General features: G+C 37.6%; 1 non-coding gene across 1 annotated transcript; it reads left to right on the top strand.

The window, feature by feature from the left end:
* The first annotated feature begins 16,231 nt into the window (after positions 1–16,231).
* Positions 16,232–16,337, top strand: LOC128281543 (small nucleolar RNA R71). The gene has a single exon (XR_008271771.1). It is a non-coding gene; the product is annotated as a small nucleolar RNA R71 (small nucleolar RNA).
* Positions 16,338–19,580: the final 3,243 nt, after the last annotated feature.

Here is a 19,580-nt window from a genome sequence, read left to right as displayed (position 1 = left end):
ATATAGTATGGATAATAGATCAGAAAAACTGAAACCTGCCCGCCAACCTTGCACACCAACTCCGTCCAACCTAACACACCTTGTGGGGATAAAATCAACCCACCCATCCCTGCACACTAAATATGGGGATAAAATCGACCAATCAAACCCTACACACCATAAAGTACCATAATGCGGCACATGTCATAAATATGCAGCTTAGCTGCTAGATAACAGGCTCATGAAGCCTTTCAGATACTTCCTTCACTTCATCAAACCCACCCCCAATGCAATGTATCATACAAGAATGGCATGCTATAATGCAGATTAACAGACGTATACTTATATTTAGAACAGACATATATACATGCTAAGTGTAACATGGTAGTACATACATCGCAATATCAGATCACAGAATCAAGGGTCTAAGTAAGGCTTACCGACCCTACGACAGGTCACAATCGACTTGGGGGATCTGTGCAACCTTGCAGAACATATCTAAAAAATGGGCTCACAGGCTCATGTGGCGGCTCACAGGCTCATGTGGCCTACCCATGTGGGCCCACACGCTCGTGTGGCCCACATGGCCCAAATTGGCCTTGGCCATGTAGATCACACGGCCTGGCCCAAATTCTCACACGCCCGTATAGTTTGCCTGTATGGGCCCACAAGCCAGTGTCTTGCACACGGCCTCGCTAACCATCACACAGTCGTGTCTGTCGTGCATGTGTCACGCACACAGGGCCTAGTTCGTCGATCACACGGCTGTGTATCACCACACAGCCTCTATATGGGCAATCTACATGCCCGTGTGGTGTTAGCAGTTTACTTTTTGACTTTCACCGAACCTCGTTTTCTGTGCAATCGGAGTACACACTTGGTATTGTTTCGAAGCTATCGCAACCACGAGCACCCTAGAACCTATTATTGAATAGTACATCACTTACTTAGTCACTTAAACTGAGTTACTAAGGATAGGTAAATCTTGAAAGTTAACGATGTCCTTGCCTCTAACAAACAACGGCAGTTCCTCGCTAATTTAGAGTACCGTTTTAGCAGTTCATAGAATCTTGATTTTCTCCTAAATAAAAAACAATCTCTTAACAACCTAACATTAAAAAAACGAAACAAAATACACCCCTATACTCACCGAATTCGCGCTCAACGCAGATATAAGTAATGATGACCGAAAAAGACCAAAAACCAATAATAAAATGAAGTAAAAATCGACAGGAAATAGGGGATTTTCGGCTGGGTAAAAGAAAAAGAACGTGGGGAGGGGAAATTTTGCAGAGGAAATTCGATAGAGAGGGAGAGAAGAATAATGCCACGGCTGTTGAAGAAATTTTGCTCCCACTAAACCACAACTATTGCAACTACTTAGCATCCCAACCCCACACAAATACTCCTACGGCATTAGCAACAAAAATAATGCCTCCGCCTAGACTCGAACCCAAGACCTCCCTCACACCAACACTCCACTTATCCACCAGACCAATAGGCCCATTCCTGCATATTTTAATAAACAAATACTTATAAGCCTATTAACCGAAGGTAAGGCTTTATCCAAAAAAAAACCAAAATTTTTCCCAAGCTAAGGCTTGAACATGGGACCTCACACACACACCCATAACACTTTGTAACACCCCAAATCCGGCCTAGACGTTATGGCTGAATCTGTGATGTCACATTGGAGTGTTTTTCCAAAATACAAATGCGTGAAAATTCGTTCTACAAAAAAAAAAAAAAACTTCTTTGGGTTTTTAACAAAAGTTTAGGATGTCTGGTTCGTTGTGAAAACACAAGTTGTCTTAGCAAAATATTATATTAGTTTGTAATTAAATTTTAAAACAGTGTTTGTTGCGGAAGCTTTCAAAATGTGTTGCGTAAACGTGGTGTTTTAAAAAAAAAACATTTGTTTATACTTTCTTGAAAATCTGAGACCTACTACTACCAGATTAAAATTCAAGTACCTAAATCCCAATATTAAAATAAAAAAATTAAATAGGCCTTATTACAAAATGAAAACCCAAAATAAAATCTTAATTATATTAAAATAAGCTTCGTCGAGTGGCCACCTCTGAGTCCTCTGTCGCCTCGATCCATCTAAGCCTAGGGATTTCCTACACAGTTAACAGATGGGTGAGTTTATGAAACTTAGTGTGTGAAATCCCATAAGGGCATACAGTCAGAGTAAACATAATTTGGGCCTAAGCCCTTACAGTTTCAGTTAGGGGCCTTAGCCCCTCTTTCAGTAGCAATAACAGTCTAGGCCTGAGCTCATTTCAATAACAGTGACAATTTGGGCCTTAGCCCATTTCGGTACAGTATACAAACAAAGAACCCTACCCAATTCATCTGCTACATACCATCTCCGTACCAGCCCTACACACCATATGGGGATAAAATCGACCCACCCGACCCTACACACCAAGTCGTACCGGTTGCGGCACTAAAATTGTATTTGCAACAGAGCTGCTAGTAATAGGTTTATAGCCTTTTAGTACAATTCCTCCAAAATCATATATCCCACCTCATGCAATGCAACATAATACAAATGTACATACAGTAAAAATGGCATGCTCAAATAGTCATACATCACATAAGGGTAAAACAGTTATCTTACCAAAATAAAGGCCCAGGTATACTTACCGGCCAACAGTAGGTCCACAGTCGTCTTGGGCGACTCGTACAACCTTAACAGTCAATCAATGATTATAGGCCTACAGCCCATATTGCGGGCCCATGGCATGTGGGCCCATATAGCCTAAAATGGCCTTATTCATGTGGTTTACACAGTTTGGCCCACTAACTAACAACTTTTTTGCGATTTTCCCGTCTGAGGCCCACAGGCCCATTGGGCCTACACGACCCAGTTCGACCCAAAATGACCCAATATCATTTTAGTCCATGAAAGCGTTCATGGCCATCTCATTGACCACACGGCTATGTTTTATCACACGGCCTACGACACGGGCGATCCCATTCCCGAGTGGTGTCGACTGTTCACTTTTTAGCTTTTCGGCTTTTGCTGGTTTCACATCTAATGGCAGTGATGCTCACACACCTGTTATGAAACTGTAGATGCAACCATAGTATTGAAAATACTTTAACCGATTTATTGTTACTTACCAATCGAACAATCGTAAAACCCCGTTTGTTCTAAAACCAACGTTTACCTCCTGCTGCTTTATCCTTCACACGAAACAATTAACTGATTCATAAGAATCAATAACCCATTATAACCATAACTAAAACTTAAAGCACTTACCCCAAAAGTGGAAAGATCACCTGAAATGCAAAGAGTAATCGGCCTAAGCTTCCACAATATGGTCCACACTCCTAGCATGATTTGGTGAACTACAGTCGTTAGAAGAAACACATATATTCGGCCTCCCCAAAGAGCAAGAGTAGGGAAAGCTGAAACTTGATAGCAGAGCCAACAGAAATTCGACTAAGAAAAGAAATAATAAAGTGATTATAACTCACCCTTACCAATAAATCCAGTGAATTTTGGCAACAGTCAATCAAAGAGATTCGACCAAAACAAGATGAATAAAAGATTTGAGAGGGGGAAGAGTATGGTATTCGGCCCAACAGAAAAAGAAAGAATAAAAAAGGAAAAGGAAGTATTCAGTTTCAGAGAAGAGGAAGAGAAGAAGAAGAAGAAGAAAATACTCAATCGGGATGATCGACCTTCACTAATGTCAGGTAATCGGTTTGAATTAAAGAAATGATGGAGAGTAAAATGTCACTTAGGTATACGACCAAAAAGAGGAAAGGAAAGACTGAGAAAGGTTTTCAGGAGTATTCGACTAAAGCCAATAAACAAAAGAAATAAAGTTGCCAACACGAAATATTGAAAATGAAGTTGACCTTTTGCTAGCTAACACAAATCGGCACCCAAAGCCTATAGCCGAATTTGACCAAAAGAACTCCACATAATCGGTTAGTCATCAACACACTAAACACGTCCTCACACCTTTACACTGTAACACCCCTAACCTGTATCCGTTATCGGATTATGGTTATGAGGCATTACTGTATAGTCACACCTTTCATACACTAAAGAATTAATAAACATTTAAAACTTATCAAATTCAAATATCCACAATTCACTTAATATAAATTCAAATACATGAGTCATAATTCCAATTCAGAAATAATCATACCTTACTGAACATGTATCGCAAATAAGCACATTTCAAATATATATCAAAACCCAACTGATCATGTTCCATAATTACTAAATTCGAACCAAACTTGTATATATCAAAACATATTCACATATTTAATACTTCCAATATTCAATTCCCTATATCCATCATATTAATGCCATTTTCATAATTCAATCATATTCCATTATAAATCATTGCACTTCATACTATGAATATATGCCAATTTCTATCTCATTAATCGTATATCAAACATATAATTTGATAACTTCTGCACAAGCTCATAATAAAACCAATTGAATCATATTACATAAATTATTATGCAATCGCATACGAAACTTAAATACATTATAACATGGCCGAACATACTAATGATGTATATATACAAGTGCACAATTCATCCTAAAAATAAAAGCCATACTTAACACTTGAACACAAATAACACTCTAGTGTGCATCTAATTCATATCTATATTAATATACCTAAACTTCATATTTTGTCCTATTAACTAATCTTTATTTTGATCTCACCATTATCAGTATCATAAGCATACCAAATTAAATTAAATATCATATTCGGATTTACAACCACACATGAACGTATACCTATATTGATATTAGCAACAACTTGACATTTTTAACTATCCATTAAAATTAACCCAAAACATACTTAATCATTGCCATTATTTACCATTTGAACCCATACCAAAACAACCAACCAAAACAATCATAAAACATATTCATTACTTACCACTTAGCAACCGAACCTTTTAAGTTAATATACCACATTTCATATTTCCAAAATGAGCTAACTATTAAAATGACTACCAAAACCAAACTCGTTAAACATTTTAATTAATAACATGTAAAACCAAACTTAAGCATAATAAGCAAGTCATTTTCGCATGGCTTTAAATACATACTCATTCAAAATAATTAACTCCAAGACTAATCTATACATGCTACATAATCGAGTCTCAAAACATTATTTACTGAAATGATAACCGGATAGTGTAATGTCGTCTCCATCGACTTCCAACTTGAGCAGATCTCCGAAAATCTATAAACATAGGAAAAACACACAGAATAAGCTTTGAGAGCTTAGTAAGTTATAAGCAAATAAATAACTCAATGACAATAACAATTCAATTTCCAAACCAATTTATACTATCATAATCACATTTAATTTCAAACTTATAATTTCTTATAATACATATACTTTCATTTTACCAAATACCCATACATTTAAGATTAATATATCATTCAAATTCCCAAAGCCACAACATCAATAATTAACCAAATATACATAAACTCATATACATATATTCATAGATATTTCATAACTATTCGTACTTTATATCATTAAGGTTGTACATAATCATTTATATAAGTTTGCACACATGTCACAATATGATATCAAGATACTTAACCTTTGGACGAATGTATGGTATCTATTATCAAGGTGACATTCAATTTCAAAACCATAGTACCATTATAAGATCAAATATATTCACACCAATAAACATATATTCTTGAATCAAACTTTAATATCTCATACTTATACTTATCATGTAGTCGAATATACATATGTCTATACCAAAGTATCATACACTATTAAAATCATATTATCAATGCATAAAGCCGAATCTTTAAACATTTGTTTACTTATACTCATGTATTAAACCTTAATACCACATAATTACACTTAACTTATGCCCGAATATACTTCACAATTACTCACAAATTCAAACTAACATCATACATATGTTTGTATCACATATCAAATAATCACCTTACCTTATTTTCAAGGAAACAATAAGCTAACTCATACCTGATCATTTAGCTCATTTAATATATTCGATTACCACATCAGTATAAAGTCTTTTAGGCATAAACTTATAATAATTCACCGGCATAAAGCCTGCTAGGCCTAAGCCTAAATCTCACACCGGCACAAGGCCTCTAGACTCAAAGTCTGATTTTATACACCGACAATAAGCCTGCTAGGCATAAGCCTGATTTAATTCACTAGCACAAGGCTTGCTAGGTCAAAGCTCGAATATCACTATTATAAAATTTTCTCATAAACAATTTATATATAAAAAATTCCAGATACTACGAATGTTCAAATGTTATAACTCAGTCGAAACGAATGCACGAACATAGTTACCATACTTAAACACATTCGGCATTAGCATATAGTAATTCATATATTTCACTTCAGCATATATACTTTGCATTTAATTAAAATTAAGTACGTCTATTTGCTTATAAACTTACCTCGGACAACGATAATCGGGACGGGATAACTAGTCGACAACTTTGGTTTTTCCCCGGTCCAAATACGATTTCTACATTTCTTGATCTAATTCAATACAAATTCAACTTATTTAATAATATATTCAATCAAATTCATCCAAAAACACATAAATAGGCTAATTACAATTTTTCCCCTAACATTTCACATTTTTCGCAATTTAGTCCCTATTTCAAAACAACACAAAATACTCAAAATTTCACTATTCCCATGTTAGGCTGAATTTACCTTAGGTCCCTAGCAGCCCATTAATTTCATTTATTTCATATTTTGACCCCTCAATTTACAAATTTCTCAATTTAGTCCTTAATAAGTATTTTTATCAAAAATCACTTAATAAAACATGATAATCTAGCATTAAATATTTATTTTTCATCATCAAACAACAAAAACAACAAGCTCTCATCAATGGAAAATCACAAAATACACAACCAATTCAAAAATTCAAGCATGGGCTAGCTAAAACACAAAGTAACGATCTCAAAAACATAAAAATTATTAAAAACGGATAGGAAAATACTCACATGCATGAGAAATGAGTACAGGCAAAAGCTCAAGCTTCCATGGCTGTTCTAAATGTGAATTTTCGATGGTGGAAGGTGATAATGAACCAATGTTTTCTTTTGTTTTATTTAATATTAACTTATTTACTAAATACCAACTTTGACCTTTAAAAATAAAATAAATTTCAACAATGCCAAACCAAATCTTCCACTAACCAAAATAGTGGCCTAATTATCCAATAACGACTCCCACTTTAATATTCCATAGCTATTAGACACATTTGACTTATAGAACACAACTTTTACACTTTACGCAATTTAGTCCTTTTTGCTCAATTAACTATCGAAACGATAAAAGTTTTCAACGAAACTTTAATATCATCTTATTACCACTCCAAAAATATTTATAAAAATATTTACGACTCGGTTTATAGAAACGCGGTCCCAATACCTCATTTTGTAAAACGACTTGAACTTAATAAATCGCTTATAAAGCCCAAAAAAAATCACAATATCAAAAACCTTTTTTTTAAATCACAATTAACTCGTAAATATTAAAATAATAATGAAATAATTTTTTGTTTGTCGGATTGAGGTCCTGAAACCACTGTTTCGATTAACCCTAAAAATGGGTTGTTACATACACAACCGAACACTAAGTGCCAGGGTTCAAACCCGACATGACTTTTCACCAAATTCAAACTTGCTCGATATTTTCCTTAATTTCCTCCCCTCTATCTCTTCAGATTTAGCTACAAAAACTCCATTCAAATCTGTTCAAACCCTTAGTGTTTCGGTTAAACACAACCTCCTCCCATGGTCACCAGCAAAAATAATCTCCATAAGCAAAAGCAGGGATTCGAACCCCAGACCCCCTTGCACACTCCACACGCCACTTACCACTAAGCTAGAAAGCTTTTTATGTCATGCTTTACTCACATTAATTTAGGAGTCTACCAGCTAGAGACAAGGGTTTATTCAAGTAGGAGAAAAAATTTTGCTCAAGCCAAGGCTTGAACCCATGACTTCCCAAGCACTCCCAAAGCACTAAACCACTAAGGCAACAAAAATCTACATCACAAACACACAAAAATAAATTTAATAGGGATTTTCGAAATTTGGGGCGTTACAATTCTACCCTCCTTAAAAAAAATTTCAGCCTTGAAATTTACCTAGTCAGAATTGGTGAGGGTATTGTTGTCGTAACGCCTCTTCAGGTTCCCACGTAGCCTTCTCAGAACTGTGGTTCCGCCATAGAACTTTCACTAACGGAATTGATTTCCTTCTCAAAACTTTCACCTCTCGATCTAAAATCTGGACTGGTTTCTCCTCGAAAGTTAGATCTAGTTTAACTTCAATCTCCTCAACTGGTACCACATGCGTAGGATTAGAGCGGTAGCGTCTCAGTATAGAGACGTGAAACACATTGTGAATCCGCTCCACTTTCAGAGGTAGCTCTAACTGGTAGGCAACTAGTCCTACTTATCTCAGTATGCGGTAAGGCCCAATAAACCTTGGGTTCAACTTGCCCTTACGCCCAACTTTTAGTATCTTCTTCCATGGCGAGACCTTCAGAAAGACAAAGTCTCTCACAGAATGTTCAATTTCCTTGCACTTCAGATCCACATATGACTTCTGTCTGTCTGATGCCGCCTTCAGTCGATTCGGAATTAATTTAACCTTATCCTCGGTATCAGATACTAGCTCAAGGCCCAAAACACGCTACACACCCAGCTCAGTCCAACATGAAGGAGTGTGATGCGTGATATTCATGACAAGTTTTAAAAATTTATAAATGAATCGTTCTTGAGACTAACTTATTATCACGATTAAGGCAAGTGTACCTATCGAACAATAGTATAGTTCAGCAAGACTGGATTGTCGAACCCAAAGGAACTATGAGTACTAATATTTACTTTCTTTTTATTATCTAGCCTAAAAATCAAGAGGTTTGGTTATCTAAACTAATTACTAAACTAAGAATGCACAAAAAGAAAATTTGGGAAAATACTTTCTAGAAAATTCAATTCATTAAAACAATACCTAAGGAAAAATCCACCTAGACTTTACTTGTTATTTGACTCTGAATCAGACGATTTATTCATTTGACTTGATCCGTAGAAATCCCTAAGTTATATTATTATCTCTCTCGAGACTAATAGCGTCTAACCCTAGGTTGAATTGTTGAAATCTCTTTCTAATTAACACCCTAGAATTGCATTAACTCGATCTATGGATTCCCTTATTAGGTCTCACCCTAATCTGACAAAATCTTGTCACCCTACCTCTAGGCGCACAATCAACTCCATTTAATTACGACAAATTTACTTTTAGACAGGGTCTATTCCTCCTCTGAATAAGAGCGTTAACTTGAATTAATATCCTGGAATATTAAAACAAGAATTAAGAACACATAATTAAGATCAAATATTTATCATACAATTCAGATAATAATAACAAGATCCATCTTAGGGTTCATTCCCCTTAGGTATTTAGGGGTTTTAGTTCATACTTATAAAGGAAAACATCTCAAAAGCATAAAGATAACAAAACATAAGAAAACCCAAAACTCCTAAAGGAACTTGAAGAGAGATCTTCAGTCTGATGATGAATCCGGCTTCTGAGATGGATCAATCAGCTTTCCTTGAGTAATTCCTTGCTTCCTACTCTGCGTCCCTCCTCTAAGTGCCTCATCGGGTGTTTAAATAGGCTTTAGAATGCCTCAGAGCCCCTAAAATTGGCCTTTTTTTGAATAGGATTATACTTGGGCTTGGTAGGGACACGTCCGTGTGACACACCCGTTTGCGATTACTCCAGCCCATGGTCAAGGCTGTTGAACAGGCACGGGCGTGTAGTCTACCCGTGTAAGTCGTACTTTAATCCTGCCAAAGGGACACGGCCGTGTGACATGCTCGTGTGAGAAAGTCCAGGCCGTGTTGATTTCCTATATTGGCTCGTTTTTCTCTGTTTTTGGCCCGTTTCTCGGTCCTTTTACTTTCCTATGCTCACCTAAGTGTAAAACATGAAATTAAAGGATTAGGAGCATTAAATTCACCAAATCTAAGGAGAAATCATCCATAAAATGTGCTAAGCATAGGATAAAAATATGTATAAATTACAGTTTATCAAATACCCCCACACTTAAGCATTTTCTTGTCCTCAAGCAAAATCCTCAACTCTCAATCAAAATAAATTATTCTCAATTTATAATTCCTATCAATAATATCTCAAAATAATCCATAAGTATTTATACATTGAAAATTCAACTAAAAGTACTTCAAAGTTTCAGACATTCCAAGTTGAGCATTTTATCATGAAAACATAAGTGTCTCCCCTCATTTAAGTGATTACCTTTGATGAAAATAACACAGAATTTAACATCCTCACTAAAGATTCACTTAAATCACTCAAGGTGTTTAAGGATATCAATTAAAGCACTCATTAGTCAATATGAAAAGTTATTACCATAGGCTTGCTTGAAAATCAAATCTCCACCACTATATATTGAGATGATACATCAATCAAAAAGGTCTTTAGAGGGTTGTAATGTGGCATTGGTTAGGGGGTGTGGTCACAAGCTGAAAGAAAAGGTTAGAATCGAGATTGAATTGAAAAATTACCTAGCTAGAAAAATGACTAGCCATCAGTTGAATACAAGTGAGCTTCTTCTCAGAATATGGAATTAATCACTCAAGTTCAAAAATGACGAATTTCTACTAATATATATGTAAGTATTATTTTTTTTAAAGAACAAATCAAATACATAGAAGAACAAAACATAGCCAAACAATTAGTTCAAATCAAATCTCGACAAAAATAGGGATCAAATTAGGGGATTTCAACAATAACGGGTTATGGGTTAATATTGAGGGTAAATCAATTAATGGCTTGTTAGGCTAAAAGGGGTTCACTAAGGGTTAATTATGAAGGTAGGTTTTTGTGGAGTGTGTGGGTTAAACCTAAGTGCCTTTATCATCTTGACATATCAAATCAAATGGTGTGGTCTTGACATGCATAATCAAGCAAGTTCTAGAATAACAAATCAATACTGACGCACTCATAATAAAAGTGAGCATGAAAGGAATAATAGATGCTCTAAAAGCTCAAAATCTCACAAAAATTATGGTTTTTTGATGTTTAAACCTGTGAATTTCAACTCAAGATAATACTTAAACTTAGGAAAATCAACTTATAAAATTTTAATTTCAAAAATCAACTTATCATGCTTGATTCTCTAATGTCTTAAAGTTTAAACAATCAATGCATGAATGCCTATGTTTTAATTCCAGATATATCAATAAAAATCATAAATTAATCAAAATTCATTCTAATAATGATATGAGAAGATCATAAGAGAATAAGACAGAAATTAAGGATTTTTCTGATAAAGAAATAAATAACCCCCCCACACTTAGGATGTACATTGTCCTTAATGTACAAAGATAGATATGCTGAAAAATGTAAATATAAGATCATAAGATAGGGAAAGAAATAAAACTTCCTGAGTTATGAATGGATTCCATGAATTGGCGTTATAGAAAGTAATCGGCCAAGGTACTAATAAGGGTGGAGGAGGATACTCCGGTGGTGGTAGAGGTTGGGTTCCACAAGTGCTGCGTCAAAAGAATATTATATCTCATGGTAGCTATGGTCGTGGTCGAGCAGGGCATGGTAGTCGTCGAGAACCTTTCCGAGTTGAGTTTCAAGTTCCTAAGTAATAGTGAGCTTTAGAGCTCTTTATAACTGTGATAGAATCAAGAACTTTTTAAGAAATATATAAAGCATAATAATTACTCGTAATGAAATAGCCAAAATTAAAAATTTTAAAATAATAATTATAAAACCTAATAAAAATAAACTTAAAGAAAAATAAAAAATAGTCTTAAAATAAAATAAAAGTAAAAACATAAAATAATAAATAAAAGTTTTTAAATATCTTCATCGCTGATGGTTCGCGAGGTGAGGGTGGCGATGAGATGTAGAAGTGCTGACAAATTTGCTGTAGAGTAGCATCAATGTTATCGAAGCGCTGAAAACACTACTACTCGAATTGAGTAAGGCGCTCAGAGATGTCAGCGTATGAAGCCGCCGCATGAACTGGACGAGAGGGTGGTGGTGGCTGAGACGGTGGGTCCTTATGACGTAGAGGGACATCATCAGTAATGTCCTCTGGATCCTTATCCTCGGTGGACTGGATGAGGCAGTATTGAGGAGGGTAGGTGCCACATCTTTTCTCGATCATCCTCATACTTAGCATGCTTGAGATACTCTGTGGGGACATCTGACCGATGAGAATGAGGGAGGATAATTGTACAGCTGTGTTGAGAATCCCAAAGTGCTGAGCCAGTCAAGTCACATAGGGCCTGATAGAGATGACCCCTCTCCTATGTCGCTCCGTTTGGTGGCGGATGGCGAGGGCGATAAAGTAAGCAAGGTCGAGGACGTGCCCGTTCGCCATGCTCCATAAGAAATAGGCGTCGTGGGTGGTGGTGACGCCGGTGCTCTCTCGTCTCCCTGTCAGAGTGTGAGCTAAGATGGCATGTAGATACCTTTAGGATGGAGGGAGAGTCGATACCTTGCAGCGGCTAGGATCGTAGGTGGCCGAGGCAGGGACAAGGTCCCTCCAGCATTTTGAAGGGGAGTAGTGAATGTGGCGGTGGAGGGTGTCAAGTTCATTGTTGTCCATGAACTCCTCCGCGTATAACCCTAGTGTAACCCCGAACTCGAGTACACTCAATTGGCGTACTAGACCACTAAGGTGGAACTGGACCATTCTAGGATCGTCGAAGTTGGTCATGACGGTGTCAAGATAGAACATTTAGTAAAGTTCCAATGTGAACTCTAGATATGTCAGCTCGACGATCTCAAAGAAGAGCCCCCACGGGTCAGTCGTCAGGAGGGCTCGGACCGCGTTAGCCAAATGAATCTGTTCAAGTACGGCCCAGTCAATGCAGCAGCCCACACCTAGGGGTTGGGCCCGTAATATCTGATGTAATTCCTCGTGGGGTCCCAAGGGAACCTGGAGGAATGGGTGCCTAATCTCCGTGGGGTCCCAAGGGAACCTGGATGACGCTGCTCCTTTCCTTTTCTTCGAAATTGGAACAACGGTCTTCTTACCACATGAGGATGACATTGTACATGCGTTGAAAAATCAAAGTTCAACAAATACTTCCCAAAAATAGCACGGAAGCACAAAACTAAATAGGAATATTTCATGAGACTTACGTAATGGATGAAGTAAACAAAACTACTAAATGCATCAAGTTATAGGATTATGGGAATAATGTAACGAAAATATGAATGAATGCACTTGGGTAAGCATAAATTTCATGGAACAAGGAAAGATGAATGAGTATAGCATAATGTAGTAACTAAAATGACAAAATTTTTATAAACAAGCATGAGAATTTTAATATTCTAGCTATGAATATTCATTCAAAATAGTTCAATAGAGTAGAGAAATCATGAAATAAGCAACATATTTAAAGAAAATAGAGAGAAAAGAGTAAACAAATGCAGAAGGAAGGAGCTTGGGGTGTCGGAATCGGTATTGTAGGCGGCGCATGGGCGTGGGGGGGTAGGGCTTGTGAATTTGCAGCGGCTAGGGTTAGGGATTTTTGGGGAGGGAGATGATGAATAGTGAGGGGTTTATATAGATTTTAGGGCACACAATCGTGGGACACGACCGTGTGGCCTAATTTTTGCCCGTGTGTTTCGCGAATTTAGAATTTGGGTGCGTCTGACATTCGGCCCATGCCCGTGTTCTTTGGGTGTGTGGGTGAACTCAACCGTGTCGTACGGTCGTATCTTGCTTCGTTCACTTCTCCCACGCCCATGTATAGAGGTCCACGCCCGTGTTCATTTTGACAGTGTTGACCACGGGTGGATGGCGTGGGCGTGCCGTATGCCTATGTTACATTCTCAGTTTCAACCAAGGTTTCAAGGCACGGGCGTGTCTCACACCCGTGTTGTTTTGGCAGTTTCACCCACGGCCATGTTGCACGGCCGTGGTAACTTATTGCATCCTGTATTGGGGAAAAATCTTACCTTGTTTTCACATAGCCGTATCGCACGACCATGTCTCCTACTATGGTGTGAGCACAGCCTAAGGCAAGCCCGTGTTCCTGGCCATGTGGAGGGAAAAACCCCGTGTTTGAAGATTCAGTTAGTAGGTTAGATGTGAAAAGCTATAATTTAAATAAATCATTACTGTTAGTGCTCGGGTTGCCTCCCGAGAAGCACTTATTTATAGTCTTAAGCTGGACTTACCTCTCTTCTGCATGGTCAAGGTGGTACGAGGAGTTTACACTCCTCATCCCTGCTATCAACTTTATCAACATAAGGTTTAAGACGAGTATTGTTTACCTTAAAAGTGCCGAATTTGGGATGAATTACCTCGACTGTACCATATGGGAAAATACTGAGTACCGTAAGGGGAATTTCTTTATTAGGTTCAGAAGTGGCAATGCGAGGATATGCTGCATCTAGTAGTAGTTTGTCTCCAACCTTAAGTTGATTTGGTAAGGTATTGAGCTCGTCCTGGCTCAGTTTCGGTTTATCGGGTGTTCTCAATTTTTGTGTCCACCATTCATCTTGCTCCTTGATTTGTAGCCTTCGTTCTTCATAAATAGGTCCTTTGTTGTTGTTTGAACACGGCTCATATGCGTTATTCGTAATTGTTTCCTGCACAGAGCGTTTCACCACATGATCAGTACTAGAAGAATGATTTATACAACCACCTTCAATTTTTTATGTGTTACTCGTACGAGCTTGAAGGGTGATTGTTTCGTCTCCCACACAAAGTGTGAGTTCACCTGTACCAACATCAATAATGGTTCTAGCAGTCGCTAAAAAGGGTCGTCCTAAAATTAAAGGTGTGTTACTATCCTCTTCCATGTCTAGAACAACAAAGTCTACTGGGTATATCAATTTATTGATCTTAACAAGAACATCTTCAATGATACCCCTAGGAAATCTAATGGTTTTATCAGCCAATTGAATGCTCATCCTAGTTTGTTTAGGTTTCCCAAGACCTAGCTATTTAAACATTTTATAAGGCATAACATTAATACTTGTCCCTAAGTCAGCCAATGCATTATGAACATCTAAACTACCAATTAAACAAGGAATCGTAAAACTCCCTAGATCTTTCAATTTGTTGGGTAGCTTATTCTGTAGAATGGCCGAGCAAACTGCATTCAACTCCACATGCGACGCCTCATCCAACTTTTGTTTATTTGTTAAAAGTTCCTTTAAGAATTTGACTGCGTTTGGCATCTGCGAAAGAGCTTCAATAGACGGTAAGTTAATATGTAATTTTTTAATAATTTAAGGAATTTACCGAATTGTTCTTCTGTGCGGTCTTTCCTTGTCGCGTTTGGGTATGACATATGAGGTTTGTATTCTTTACTTACTGGTTTCTGGTCATTGTGGTCCACCTCACCCTTACCTTTACTTACCCCAGTTTCTTGCTTCAGTTCTAGTTTAGGTGCAACTAACCCTTCCGCATCTTGAATGGTAATTGCATTGATTTGCTCCCTTGGGTTAGATTCAGTGTTACTCGGCAGACTACCTTGTGGCTGTTCAGAAACCAGTTTGGCGAGTTTGCCTATCTGAGTTTCGAGCCCTTAGATTGACGCTTGTTGATTCTTAAGGGCTGTCTCGGTATTCTGGAAATGAGTTTCTGACACCGAGATAAATTTTGTCAATATCTCCTCAAGGTTCGACTTATTTTCCTGCTGGTAAGGTGGTTGTTGAAAGCCCGGAGGATGTTTTGGCCTTTGATTTCCTTGACTGCCCCACGAGAAATTGGGATGGTTCCTCCAACCTACATTATAAGTGTTACTATATGGGTTATTTTGGGGTCTAGAGTTATTATTACCCATATATTGGACTTGTTCCTCCTCGATGCTAGGGTTGAAGGGTTGATATTCTGTGCATCCTCCTCCTCCATTTGAATCGCACCTCATCACTGGATGTACCTGAGTAGAACCACATAAACCGTCAATCTTTTTATTTAAGAGTTCTACTTGGTTAGATAGCATAGTAACCACATCGAGGTTGAAAACACCGGCTGCTTTGGTTGGCTTTGTCCTCATAACTTGTCACTGATAGTTATTCAGTGACATCTCCTCAATAAATTTGTAAGCAGCCTCAGGTGTCTTATTATTGATAGTTCCACCAGCGGCTGCATTAATCATCTGTCGAGTTGAAGGGTTCAAGCCATTGTGAAACGTTTGGACCTGTAGCTAGAGTGGTAACCCATGGTGAGGGCATCTTCGCAAAAGGTCCTTGTATCTCTCCCATGCATCGTAGAGTGTTTTTAAATCCATCTGCACAAAAGAGAAGATATCATTATGTAATTTGGTTGTTTTAGACGGCGAAAAATATTTTAATAAAAATTTTTAGGTCATTTGTTCCCAAGTAGTGATTGATCCTCGTGACAATGAGTTCAACCACTGTTTAGCCTTATTCCTCAACGAAAAGGGAAACAACCAAAGGCGAATGGCATCATCAGAAACACCATTAATTTTAAAAGTGTCGTAAAACTCTAAGAAATTTTCCAAGTGAGCGTTGGGATCCTCGTCCTGCAAACCATCAAACTGAACAGACTATTGGATCATTTGAATGGTGTTAGGTTTCAGTTCAAAATTATTTGCAGTAACAGCAGGCCTAACTATGCTCGATTCAGTTCCTATTAAGTTAGATTTAGCATAATCATACATAGTGCGTGGAGCAGGATTCTGATTTACTGGATCAGCAATAATCGCAGGAGGTAGCGGATTTTCTTGGTTTTTAGCCATCACCTCGGTTGTGGTTGAAGTGTCGTCCTCTTGACCGTCCTCTATGTATCTTAGGATTCGTTTTCTTTCTCTTCAGTTTTTGGAAACTGTGCGGTCGATTTCACCCTCAAAAAGTAGTGGTCCTGACGGGTTTCTTCTGGTCATAAACTAGAAAAACTTGTTAGAAGAAAATAAATGAAAAATTAGAAAAGAAATAAAAATTTAAATTGCAATAAAATTAAAATGGCTAAAGTAATAAAAATCGAGTGTTCTTAATATCCCAGTTCCCTGGAAACAACGCCAAAAACTTGATGCGTGATATTCATGACAAGTTTTAAAAATTTATAAATGAATCGTTCTTGAGACTAACTTATTATCACGATTAAGACAAGTGTACCTATCGAACAGTAGTATAGTTCAGCAAGACCGGATTGTCGAACCTAAAGGAACTACGAGTACTAGTATTTACTTCCTTTTTATTATCTAGCCTAAAAATCAAAAGGTTTGGTTATTTAAACTAATTACTAAACTAAGAATGCACAGAAAGAAAATTTGGGAAAATACTTTTTAGAAAATTCGATTGATTAAGACAATACCTAAAGAAAAATCCACCTAGACTTCACTTGTTATTTGACTCTGAATCAGACGATTTATTCATTTGACTTGATCCGTAGAAATCCCTAAGTTATATTATTATCTCTCTCGAGACTAATAACATCTAACCCTAGGTTGAATAATTGAAATCTCTTTCTAATTAATACCCTAGAATTACATTAACTCGATCTATGGATTCTCTTATTAGGTTTCACCCTAATCCAACAAAATATTGTCACCCTATCTCTAGGCGTACAATCAACTCCGCTTAATTTCGACAAATTTACTCTTAGACAGAGTCTATTCCTCCTCTGAATAAGAGTGTTAACTTGAATCAATATCTTGGAATATTAAAACAAGAATTAAGAACACATAATTAAGAACAAATCAAATATTTATCATACAATTTAGATAATAATAACAAGATCCGTCTCAGGATTCATTCCCCATAGGTATTTAGGGGTTTTAGTTCATACTTATGAAGGAAAACATCTCAAAAGCATAAAGATAACAAAACATAAGAAAACTCAAAACTCCTGAAGGAACTTGAAGGGAGATATTCAGTCTTGATGATGAATCCAACTTCTGAGATGGATCAATCGGCTTTCATTGAGTAATTCCTTACTTCCTACTTTGTGTCCCCCTTCTAAGTGCCTCCTCAGGTGTTTAGGTAGGCGTTAGAATGCCTCAGAGCCCCTAAAATTGGCCTTTTTCGAATAGGGTTATACTTGGGCTCGGTAGGGACACACCCGTGTGTGATTACTCCAGCCCGTGGTGAAGGCTGTTGAATAGGCACGGGCGTGTAGTCTACCCGTGTAAGTCGTGCTTCAATCCTGCCAAAGGGACACGACCGTGTGACACGCCCGTGTGAGAAAGTCCAGGCCGTGTTGATTTCCCATGTTGGCCCGTTTTTTCTCCGTTTTGGCCCATTTCTTGATCCTTTTACTCTCCTATGCTCACCTAAGTGTAAAACATGAAATTAAAGGATTAGTAGCATCGAATTCACCAAATCTAAGGAGAAATCATCCATAAAAAGTGCTAAGCATGAGATAAAAATTTGTATAAATTACAGTTTATCAGAGTACGACACTTACGACCACATAATGCTTCGTAAGGTGCCATCAGTATGCTGACTGGTAGCTATTTTTGTAAGCAAACTCTGCTAATGGCAAGTAATCTTCCCAACTACCTCAGAAGTCAATCACAGAACTCCTGAACATGTCCTCCTGTATCTGAATCACCTTCTTCGACTGACCATCTATCTGAGGATAGAACGCAGTACTGAAGTCCAACCGTGTACCCATAGCTTCATGTAACTTCTTTCAAAACTGAGACATGAAGCAAGGATCTTTGTCAGATATAATAGAAACCAGTGCCCCACGCAGTCTCACTATCTCGGATACATACAGCTTAACCAGTTTTTGCAACGAATAATCTGTGTGAACTAGTATAAAATGGGCAATTTTGGTCAATCAGTCCACGATGACCCACACAGAATCTTTCTTAGAAGGCATTAGGGGTAGCCCACTCACAAAGTCCATGGTTACTCTTTCCCACTTTCATAACGGAATCTTAACTGGCTAAAGCAACTTAGAAGGCAACTGATGTTCCACTTTAACCTGTTGGCAAGTCAAACATTTCCCCACAAATTTGGTAATCTCACGCTTAAGACCAGGCCACCAATAAATCTCACGGAGATCTTTGTACATCTTATTTCCACCTGGGTGCATAGCATAGGGGCTACTATACGCCTCTTGCGGTAAAGTCTGTCTCAAATCAGTAACCTTAGGTACATAAATTCTACCCCAGAAACAAAGTATCCCTTCATTATTTAGCCCAAAATCCACAATATTATCATTCTCGATCTGACGGAACCAAAGACCCAGTGACTCATCTTCCAACTGTTTACTTTTAATCTGTTCAATCCATACTGGTTTAACTTGAAGCTCAACCAACAAGCTACCATCATCAAATAAGCTAAGAGAAGCAAACATTGCTCTCAGATCAGTCATAGCCCTACGACTCAGTGCGGTAGCCACCACGTTGGCCTTACCAGGGTATTCAACTGAATAGTCAAAATCCTTAAGCAGTTCAATCCATCTACGCTGCCTAAGATTTAATTCCTTCTGAGAGAGGAGATACTTGAGGCTCTTGTGATCCGTGTAAATGATACACTTCTCATCGTACAAGTAATGCCTCCAAATTTTCAATGCAAATACCACTGTGGCCAA

This window comes from Gossypium arboreum, chromosome 1 (assembly GCF_025698485.1).
Source record: "Gossypium arboreum isolate Shixiya-1 chromosome 1, ASM2569848v2, whole genome shotgun sequence".
Classification (NCBI taxonomy): domain Eukaryota; kingdom Viridiplantae; phylum Streptophyta; class Magnoliopsida; order Malvales; family Malvaceae; genus Gossypium; species Gossypium arboreum.
This window is presented reverse-complemented; position numbering and strand designations above follow the sequence as displayed.